The following is an 11,408-nucleotide window of genomic DNA, read 5'->3' as shown; positions in this document are numbered from 1 at the left end:
GTTAAAACATATTTCAGACAATATACATGAATCTCCCCAAAAGTTAATTTAAAACTCAGAATAAAAGGCATATATATTAAAGCCATGTTATTTTTATTAGATTATTTGAACTTTTAAGGCTAATTTTTAACTTTTCGGCATAACAGTTATATAAATTTTATGGGACTTTCTATCTACCGTGATTAGGAGACAAGGATGCATTTACATCAATATGAAATGACCACATAGACTTCGAAGGGAGTCTGCCCTATCTAGGGTGAGTCCACTCTACACATGCCTTTATACGCAATCAGTGGTTATGTAATTTACTTATTAAAATACATAAACAGCTCATCTGTCCTTTTTTTCCCATTACTGAATTTTCATGTATGAAAAACATAGTTAAATTGAAATCTTTATCAAATGCGAATGTAATTGGAAAATATGTTTTTGTTGCTGTTTTTAATTTTTAAATGTGCTGCAAAAATGTATGAGCACCTACAGATTACATCTCTCTACCTCTCCCTCTCTCTGGGTAACTCTGCCTTTCAAATAAATTTTTTTTTAAATTATTTTTTAAAACAATTATATGGGGAGAGGACGAGTTTGTGTAGCTGTATCTTAGTTAAAGTCGCTTCACACTGAAAGGATGAATTGCTTATATAACCACAAAGTGGCATTTGCTAAGTTCTAGACTGGCAACGGTAGCATGAGTTTAATTTTTGGTGTATGACAATTGTGAAATTTAAAAATGTAGACTTTCTAAAAGGGCAATAAAACATTTTATAAAGAATATGGAAACTCATTTAGTAAAATTAAATTATTTCAAGCATCAGATTTGAATTTTTATCAAGGAACTTTAATATCCCTTAAATTTTAGTTAGTTTTTTAAAGAAAGAGTTATTGAGCCACTAAGGATAGTCCAGAAAAAAAATGTTAGACTCAAATCAGAAGGAGAGCAACCAAATGGACATGGCACTCAACTCTCTGGTTTGTTTCACCACATTATTTTTCAAAGTAAAGTGTCCAAGTTGGACATAATAATGAAAAATATATAATGGGGGGCCGGTGCCATGGCTCACTAGGCTAATCCTCCACCTTGCAGCGCCGGCACACCAGGTTCTAGTCCCGGTCGGGGCGCCAGATTCTGTCCCCGTTGCCCCTCCTCCAGGCCAGCTCTCTGCTGTGGCCAGGGAGTGCAGTGGAGGATGGCCCAGGTGCTTGGGCCCTGCACCCCATGGGAGACCAGGAGAAGCACCTGGCTCCTGGCTTCGGATCAGTGCGGTGCGCTGGCCGCGGCAGCCATTGGAGGGTGAACCAACGGCAAAAGGAAGACCTTTCTCTCTGTCTCTCTCTCTCACTGTCCACTCTGCCTGTCCAAAATTTATATATATATATATATATATAATGGAAAATATACTCTTTAATTGTTTTACTCTAAAAGTAAAAAGCCTTGTAAAGTATTTGTTATGTTCCTTTCTATGTTGTTTTGCCATTTGGATTGTGAGTGGTATATAAATTTATAAACATGAGGGTTAAAACAGGCCCTTCAACATGATGGATGTGTTTGAAGGGTAACTGAGTGAGCAGTATATTTGAAATATCTCCTTGCTAAATATATTTTCAGTTTCTTAAGAATCAATGGAGACATAAAACCTTAATGTGCTTGCGGGACTAATGTCATCTATTTGGTCTTTCTGCAGCAGACAGAAGTGACTAGAAATTAGCAAAGGGTGACTGCTTTTCTAAATCCCAGATAAGTTAGTAAAGAGCAACATAATTCAATATTCCAAAATATGCTGTTTACATCATGCATCTGATTAAGTGCCAGAAAACATTTTATTCCATAAATATAACGGCATGCATTTTCCTATATTTCATGTTAAAGATGACAGCTGGCCCGCGCATGTGTTCCATCTTGGCATAGGATCTCGGTTCCTGATTCCAATGAGTGTGCATGTGTGTGTTTGTGTGTGGGTGTGTCTGTGCACTAGATGGAAACGTAGTCACCCATACTGCACATTTTTGCCTCGTGCTGGAGTCAAAAGCCGTGACAAATTATTAAGAGCAAAGAATTAAAGAGTACAGAATGTGGACTGTTTTCTTTCAATGCAATGATACAGAGGAGTTAGGGAGCTCCCAAACCAGAAGTGGATTGTGAGGAATATACCATATCCCAAAACGTTAGTGCAGGGGGTCCCTTTGGAGGTCTTTTGGTGACCGAATCCCCCGTTTTAAGAAAAGGTTCAGTATAAGAACAGCATCGCGGAAGCAAGACCAGAGGACCTCCACAGCCTGAATCATCCCATCGCTCCAGGAAAGAAGGCCGGTGACCTGAGAATTCGCTGCTTTGTCTCTGAAGCCACCGGACCCCTGAAGCTCCTGGGCAAGCAGACCACCACACACCTGTGGAGACACAGGGTCAGGGACCTGGCTGCACGCTCACTCGCCCTTGACCTTGCACCACCGCCTTCTATGCGAGCCTGGGAGGGGATCCGGATACACTTCCCAGGACTTGGCAAAGCCGGGGTGCAGGCCGAGGCGAGTATGGAGCTTCTGGGCCAGGGGGCCAGCGTTCCCGTCTCTGGCACGCTTTGTCCTCGCAGATGCCGCCCCACCGCAGAGGGAGAACCCTGCGACTGCACTGAGGTGCTGGCTCTGCTGCAGTGGCAGTGGGAGTGTGTTACAGAGGCCCCTGCTAAAATCCCACCCTCCCCTCTCCACCTCCCCTACAGAATGAAAGCCCACATCTGCAGGGGAAGGACAGCAGGACATCAGCTCAGGGGCTGTGGAAACCCTGAAGCTGGGGAGACCGAGCGCTGGCTTCGCCAACGGCAGGGCTGCGCTGGCCACACTGATGGCAAAGATGCGCTGTGTCAAGGCAGGGGTGTGCTGGCTGTGTCAAGGCAGGGGTGCGCTGGCTGTGCCAAGGCAGGGGTGCGCTGGCTGTGCCAATGGTAGGGATGCGCTGGCCGCACTGATGGCAGGGGTGCGCTGGCTGTGTCAAGGCAGGGGTGCTCTGGCTGTGTCAAGGCAGGGGTGCGCTGGCTGTGCTGATGGCAGGGGTGCTCCGACGGCAGGGGTGCGCTGACCGCACTGATGGCAGAGATGCGCTGTGTCAAGGCAGGGGTGCGCTGGCTGTGCCCATGGCAGGGATGTGCTGTGTCAAGGCAGGGATGTGCTGTGTCAAGGCAGGGGTGCGCTGGCTGTGCCAACGGCAGGGGTGCACTGGCTGCGCCGACGCAGGGGTGCGCTGGCCGCACTGATGGCAGGGGTGCGCTGGCTGTGTCAAGGCAGGGGTGCGCTGGCTGTGCCGATGGCAGGGATGTGCTGTGTCAAGGCAGGGGTGCGCTGGCTGTGTCAAGGCAGGGGTGCACTGGCTGTGCCGATGGCAGGGATGTGTGTGGCTCCCAGCCAGGGAAGCTGTGAGGAGCTTGCTGCTGATGACGAGCCATGGCCTCCTCCCTGAGCCTGGGGCTTAAAGCGCTGGGAAGGGGCTTGCTTCTTCTCACCTCCAGGATCACCAGGACAGTGTCCTGCCACTGGGAAGGCTGCTGCAGATGCTTATCTCGGGGCACAGCACAAGGGAAAGGCCGGAAACCAGCATGGGAAAAAGTCACTGACGGAAAAAACTTCGGGCGTGCACTTGATAGAAACCAGGAATGGCCTGATAAACCCCCATCCATCACGAGGGACCCCGGCAGTCTGTGGGTGACACCCGTGTGTGTGTGTATGTGTGTGTGTGTGTGTGACTGAGTGTGACCACACTGGCAAACTGCAAATCCCACTCAGTAATTCAGTTCTTTATGAGGATGGCATAACCCACAAAGAGGCCTAGCAGAAGTTTCTCTAAGGATAAAATCTTTTCTAATCTCCTTCTAAAGGTACCATTTTATCAACCAAAAATTATAAGACAAATGAAAAGGCAAAAAAACACACAATAAAAAATATTCTGTGTCTCACATCAGGGGGTTACGTACTGGCCTCCAGGCAGGAGGAAGGAAAACCTCATTTAGTGACATCAGCAACCAAAATGCCCATGGACTGAGGAGGACGATGAGAGACTCTTTATTTTATTTTATTTTTTTGACAGACAGAGTGGACAGTGAGAGAAAGACAGAGAAAGGTCTTCCTTTTCCGTTGCTTCACCCTCCAATGGCCACCACGGCCGGTGCGCTGCGGCCAGCGCACCGCACTGATCTGAAGCCAGGAGCCAGGTGCTTTTCCTGGTCTCCCATGGGGTGCGGGCCCAAGCACTTGGGCCATCCTCCACTGCACTCCTGGGCCACAGCAGAGAGCTGGACTGGAAGAGGAGCAACTGGGACATAATCCGGCGCCCTGACTGGGACTAGAACCTGGGGTGCCGGTGCCGCAGGCGGAGGATTACCTAGTGAGCCACAGCGCCAGCCAAGAGACTCTTTTTATTCACCCTCCCTTCTCCTCCCATTCTTATTTTCTTCTAAGTGTTACAATGACATACTTTCAATTTACTTTATAACCACAAGTATAGCCCTCCACAAAATAAAAATTCAACAAGCATAAGTACAGAAATCACTGTTCCTCACGAGTATAAACAACTAGTGCACACTCACAAATCCAGCAGTTTCTACGAAACTGTACTATTGAAGAAGTTGAATCTCTAATTAAAAACCAGGGAAGGAAGAAAAATGTCATGCATGAATGGCTTCACTGATGGATTCTACCAAATACTGGGAGAAAAACGATTGTCAATTTTACACTATATTTTTCTAGAAAATAAAAGAGGAGGGAACTCTTCCAAACTCACTGTTTGAGGCCAGCAATATCTGAACATCTAAATCAGACAAAGATTTTATAACAAGCTCCCAGATTCATCAGCAGCATGTACACCAAAATCCTTAACTGATTAATACCTCAAAGAATCGGACATCCTAACAGTGTTTCATCCCAAGAATGTGCAGCTGAATCAGTATTTGAAAAGCAAACAAATTAATTCACCATATAATAAAACTAAAGAGGAAAAATATTAATATCTCAGAAGTACAGAAAAAATTGACAAAATGCAATTCCACTTCATGACACTCCCAAAAAGCTGCGCACAGAGGGGACTTCTTTAATGTAAGACAGGAATCCGCAAAACGATTTCCATATTATAGTCCACTTGATTCTGGGAATCTGTATTGACTGCCACTAGGCCAGTAAAAAAGGCAAAAAAAAAAGAAAAATTAAGAATAAAAAGGGCAGGTGTTTGGTTAAGCTGCCTGAGTCCTTGTTCAGGATGCAGTCCCACGTCAGAGTGTGCGGCTCAATTCCTGGCTACTTTTCTTCAGATCCGCCTTCCTGCTAATGGGTCTGGGAAGAAATAGAAGATGATTCAAGTACTGCTGTCCCTGAGCTCACAAGGGAGACCTGGGTAAAGTTCCAGTCTCCTGGCATTGGTCTGGCCCAGCCCTGACTCCTGTGGGTATTTAGGAAATAAACCAGCAAATGAAAAAAAAAAAGAAAAAACTCTCTGTTTGCCCCTCTGTCTGTCTCAGTCAGTGAAAATAAACAAAAACTTAAAAACAGGCAAAATGTCCTCACTACTCACAATCAACATTTCAAAGTCCCTAGTTAGGCTAATAAGGCAAAGTACAAAAATAAAAGGCACATTAATAGAATTTTTTAAAATTAGGTTTTTAGTCTCATATAGCATGGTTATCAAACAGAAAAATCCAAAGAGAGAAAATCACAGAGAATTGACCAAAAAATACCAATATAAGTTTGTGTGTTTATCAATACCATGGGATTAAATCATCAATACAGAGAAAATCCATTGCATTCTTATATAGTAGCAGTGAGCAGCTGGAGTTTTAAATTAAACCAAACAAGCAGGCAAAACACAATGGAATCAACAAAGAAATACTTAGATATAATTTTTTTAAGTATGCAGAAAACAATGATGAAAGAAATAGAAGAAAATCTATAAAAATGGAGAGATACGGCATGGTCATTGGTAGCCAATTTGAATAGTGCCAGACCATCAATTGTATCTAAATTACCCTACAGATTATCTCAAGTAAAACCCATGGAAAATGTTGCCAATATTGACAGTGATTCAAAATCTGTATGGAAAGCCAAAGGAACTATAATTGACAAACCGTTAGGAAAAAGGAAAACAATACTAGAAGACTGGTATTATCCAAATTGATCTTCACTCTAAAGGGTCAGTGGGGTCTGAAGGTGGCACGTGATAGGCACATAGATCAACGAAAGAAGACAGAGTCCAAATCCAGCAATGCAAATACTGCCAACTGATCCTGACAGTTCTTTAGAAGCAACTCAATATGGAAAACAAGCCTACTTATCAAATGTGCTGATACAATTGGATATTCATGGGCCAAAAACAAACATGGTATAAACCTTACACTTTATAAAAAAGTTAAATCAAAATGTATTGTAGACTTAAATTTAACATATAAAACTATACAGCCGGCGCCGCGGCTCACTAGGCTAATCCTCCGCCTAGCGGCGCCGGCACACCGGGTTCTAGTTCCAGTCGGGGCGCCGGATTCTGTCCTGGCTGCCCCTCTTCCAGGCCAGCTCTCCACTGTGGCCAGGGAGTGCAGTGGAGGATGGCCCAAGTGCTTGGGCCCTGCACCCCATGGGAGACCAGGAGAAGCACCTGGCTCCTGCCATCGGATCAGCACGGTGTGCCGGTCGCAGCGTGCCGGCCATGGCGGCCATTGGAGGGTGAACCAATGGCAAAGGAAGACCTTCCTCTCTGTCTCTCTCACTGTCCACGCTGCCTGTCAAAAAAAAAATTAAAAAAAAAAAAACAACTATACAACTTCTAAAAGAACATAGAAAAAAAATTGCATGCCCTTGGGTTTATTAGTTTTTTATAGGCTACCTGACATATTTGAGGGCTCAGATATTCCAAAATATGGTAGTTTATCATGCTAAATATATTGAATTAAGGAGAATGGAAAGCCTCAAAAGCAAGGTCCCTCTGAACTTCTGCTACTCTCCTATCCCTCTTTTTTTTCCCCGAAGTGGGCCATGCATGCCGGAATTCCTCTTCCCAAGCAGGTCATAAAAAGCAACTACTCTGTTTCAAAGTTTGGAAAATTAAAACAAACACAAATAAACCCACTTAGAAAATGTTGTCCGTATAAATTTCGTAATCATGAAGCTGTGCCGTGCTTTTTTATTTTCTAAGAAGTGTAACTTTGCTCTCAGTTTCCTGAATTTAAAATATCACTAACAACGGCAAAAATCACAAAACACACAAAACACTGGAGTAAGAGAAAGGGTTGATTGGTGAGGGAAACCTGACAGACCATAGTGAAGGGGCGAAGAAGGAAAAAGAGAGAGAGGAGGAAGGAGTAAGAATGTGAGAGAGAGAGATCAAGAAAGAGAGAGAGAGATCAAGAAAGAGAGAGAGAGAGAGATGTGTTCAGGAACAGGCCTCTTAAAACTTTGCCAGGTGGGCAAGGAGGTAGGAGCAGGGAATCCCATTTGGGTGGGGTGGAGCTGACATCAGTGGTTGGGCCATGTGGCTTCCAGCAATGGCGGCGGGGGCTAGAGCCTAGATGGTGCTGGGGTGTAGATGGTGCCACAGATAAGACTATGCCATTTTACTAACCCTGTGTAGTGTTATCTCTCTGGCAACGGATAAGATAGCAGCTTTTCTTCTGAGTGTTTTGGAAAGATATTCCACCTAACAAGAATACAAGGGATTTTCATAATGTTCATGGAAAGTGCATACTGTGAAAAAGTTATGCATAGATTTCAAAAATATTTTGTACCTAGATAAACTTACACTTAAATTGTTTTTATTTAAAACAATTTTAAAAGACATAAAAACAAAAATTATTTTCCTATTTATGGGGTACAATATGATGTTTCCACACATGTGTTCATTGTATGATATCCCATCAGGGTAAACATATCTATTTCATCAAATATTTAACAATTATTTATGTTGAAAGCACCCACAATACTATCTTCTAGTTTTTATTTACAGAGAAATATGCACTACATTGGCATTATTTGCAGTCACCCAACTATGCAGTAGAGCCCAGATCTTTTTACTCCTACCTAACCATAATTTAGTAACCATAATTTAGTTGACCTTTCTCCATCCCTCTCACCTCCCTCCCTCCCTTCCCTCCAATCACTGATAACCACCATTATACTTTTAACTTCTTAAAGATCACTTTCTTTTATTCCACATGTGGGTGAAATCCTATGATATGTGTCTTTTCAGGCTTGTTATTTCAGTTAACATAATGACCTCCAGTTGCAGCCAGGATAAATTTATCTTTCAATTCCACTTTTCCATGTATTTTTTGAAGACCCCTTTGGTTAGCCTGTTTCTTAGAAACCCAACCAGAGCTCTCATACTGTGACACCATCTTCTACATTTTGAAACAAAAGAGATGTATCTTGTTACTATTTCCTAAAACAGCTCATACTTCAGTAGTCCCAATGACTTTGGACATCTTCTGTGTCAGTAAAACAAGCAACTATTGGAGCAATTGGTTATTTGCTGAAAAAGCAACCTTTGCCTGCTTGTCTTTCTCCAATTTCCAACATGGTATGCAACCTATGCAATTCTGCTTTTTTTTAGTTTTTTTTTTTACATCATAGAAATTTTAGAATTACCTTTTATTCATTTCTTTTTTACTGTGTAAATTCAAGCTGTACAACATGCTTTGATATAAACATACACAGTAAAATGATTATTATGGGTAAGCCATTGAGCATATCCATCATCTAACATAGCTACTGTTGTCCCCCTGTAAAAACACCCAACACCTACCTCTAAGAAAATTTCCAATACTTAATGCTAAAGTATCAGTCACTCAAAACTTAATCCTACATCTTTGATGACTACTTAGCCTAGTGTGTTGAATGAGTGTGCACCCTCTAGTTATTATCATTATTACTGTTGTTATTGGTATTTTGCCTGTATCAACATTCCTCTGAACGCCTTCCTTCTCTCATAAAACCTGTTTCTTCCTCATTCTGAAGTATTCACAAAAGACTCCTGAAACAAACATAGAGACTTTTAAACAGTTCATTGAAAATGGAATTAAAAAGATAAATGTATTTTGGTGCAATAAATTTTGAAATTCATGCATCATTTTCTCCTCATATTCTTATTTCCTGGGCTTTTTTGCAGATCCCCTTGATGCATGGATTTCAGAAACTGTTGCAGCAAAATGTTTTTTATTTCAGTTTTCTTCCAACTTCTGAAAGCACCTTTTCTACTTTCACTGAATTCTAAAAGGGTTTTTGTTGTACATTTTATCTCCCTCTAGAGGAGAGCAAGGCCTTCAGTTTCAAAAACATTCTGTCTGCAAGGCCTGTGTAGATGCAAGGGTGTCGGTCGGACCAAATTGAGGGCTGCCAGGAGGCATTTGACTGAGTTTGGATTGTTATTTCACTCTGTCAAAAGCTCAGTTTTCTTGAGCAACAAATGTGCCATTCTTTTCCTAAAGATCGTGGGAATGTCACTTACTTTCCCACTGTCACCTGGATCAATGATTGGAGGAAGTATGGTTAGAAACGTCTTAGATAACTGGAAATGATTCCAAAATGATTTGTCTATATTAGGTTCTCAAAATAAGTGCATATGAGAAAAAAATAAAGATATGCATTAAAACAAATCTAAACTGAAATCAAACAAAGGAACCATGTTTTGTGAGCTTGGCGTGACTATCTTACAAGGTAGAGTCTATCAGGTTTAGTGTGACAGGCAGAAGAGTGGCCCCCAAGGATCTCTCTTCTTTGGTCCCTGGAACCTATGATTATTTCACACGGCAAAAGGAACTCTGCACACGGAAGTGATGTTGTTAGCTGACTTTATAATGCACAGAATATCTGTCTGGACTCAATGTAATCACATGGCCCATAAAAGTGGAAGAGAAACACAGTCAGTGAGAAAGACAGAAGCGACAGAAGCCAATCAGGACAGTGGAGGATGTCTGGGCTGTGGGGTGGACAGGCTGCCTGCTAAGCCTGGAGAAAGACTTCTGGGATCAAAAGAAAATTCCCAACAAGTGACAGCTGACAATGGTCCCAGTGTGGCTGCCACGGAACACTGAATTCTACCAACAATCTTCATGTCCCTGGAAAGAGAACCCTTGCTGAGGCTTCCAGAAAAAAATGGTGGTTCTGTCTGCCAACAAGTTGCATTTAGCTCTGATATTCAGAACAGACAAACCAGCCCACCCCAAGGACTTCTGAGCATCAGCAGTATGAGCTAATAAACTCATGTTGTCTCACATTGCCAAGTTCGTGGTTGCTTGTCACAGCAGAATGCGAAACCTAACACACTTAGTAACAGTAGTATTGCAGCTCTGACCTCAGTCATGTTCAGCAGGGACACAGAAAACAAAATCGTCAACTGGAGATTCCCTCCTGACCTCCGTACAGAGGGCTCTCTTACCAACACTGCCTTTCTGTCTCTTTCACTGTGTAGATTTTGAGTACTAATCTCAGCTACCCCATCTTCATATTAGCATTTAATTAAAAGGACCTTAATATAAGTAATGGGTTAAAAGCCAATAAATATCAGATAGCAGTTCTGAAAGAAATAGGTTTATTTTGGTTCTTGCTTTAGTCAATGAATTTGTCTTACAAGCCATTCTTGGAAGAAACACACCAGATACTATTTTTCTTCCACTCTTTCTGTTAATCCTGGAATGTCTTCACATGGCTAGAAGCAGATGCTCCTCGGGGAGCATTCACACCACAGGGCCACAGCGCAGGGCTGACCTGAATCTTCGTCCTGACATGCTCTTAATAGGATTGTTCACACAAATTTCCTAAAGCTCCCTTGGACTCTAGTGCTCCACAAGTCACATAAGAACCTAGAACCTCTGAGGTCTTGACTGCTTCCTGTTCTAGTAACCGCAGAGTGCATCTCCAAAGGTTCGCTGTGGGCAGCCACCATTTCCATGGAGACAGAACACACACGGGACCCATCTGTGAATTCTGGAACATCTTTTGATGCTCTACGTTTTAGCCAAACTGACTGTAGGCTGGGCTGTACTGGACTGAAGAAAGATTTATCCAGAAAAAGCCAACTCAACCCTCTCATGGACATAATTAAAAAGATGAAAAGTAAATATCAAAACAACCCCCCAAAAGATGTATGCAATAAGCTTAAGACGTCCCTTCTCCTCCTAAGAGGGAAAGCATTGCTCCAGGTGCGGACCACAGCTCAGAGGTGAAAGCCGCAGCGTGCATCTGAGCACCTCATTCTCACCTGGCCAGCACGGTAGCCCTGAACTGCGTTCCTCAGCCTCACACACAAGAGATTTAAGCTTAATCTCTCAAATCCACTTTCCACTACAGAGCTGGCCGAGGCCGAGAGCTCCGCAGATTTAGGCTCTCTGATTCTGGGGTGAGAATGTCTGAGCCACACCATGACTTTTCATTGACCCCACTACTCACAG

The sequence above is a fragment of the Oryctolagus cuniculus genome, chromosome 16 (assembly GCF_964237555.1).
Source record: "Oryctolagus cuniculus chromosome 16, mOryCun1.1, whole genome shotgun sequence".
Lineage (NCBI taxonomy): Eukaryota > Metazoa > Chordata > Mammalia > Lagomorpha > Leporidae > Oryctolagus > Oryctolagus cuniculus.
The sequence above is the reverse complement of the archived record's forward strand: the minus strand, read 5'-3'. Positions refer to the sequence as shown.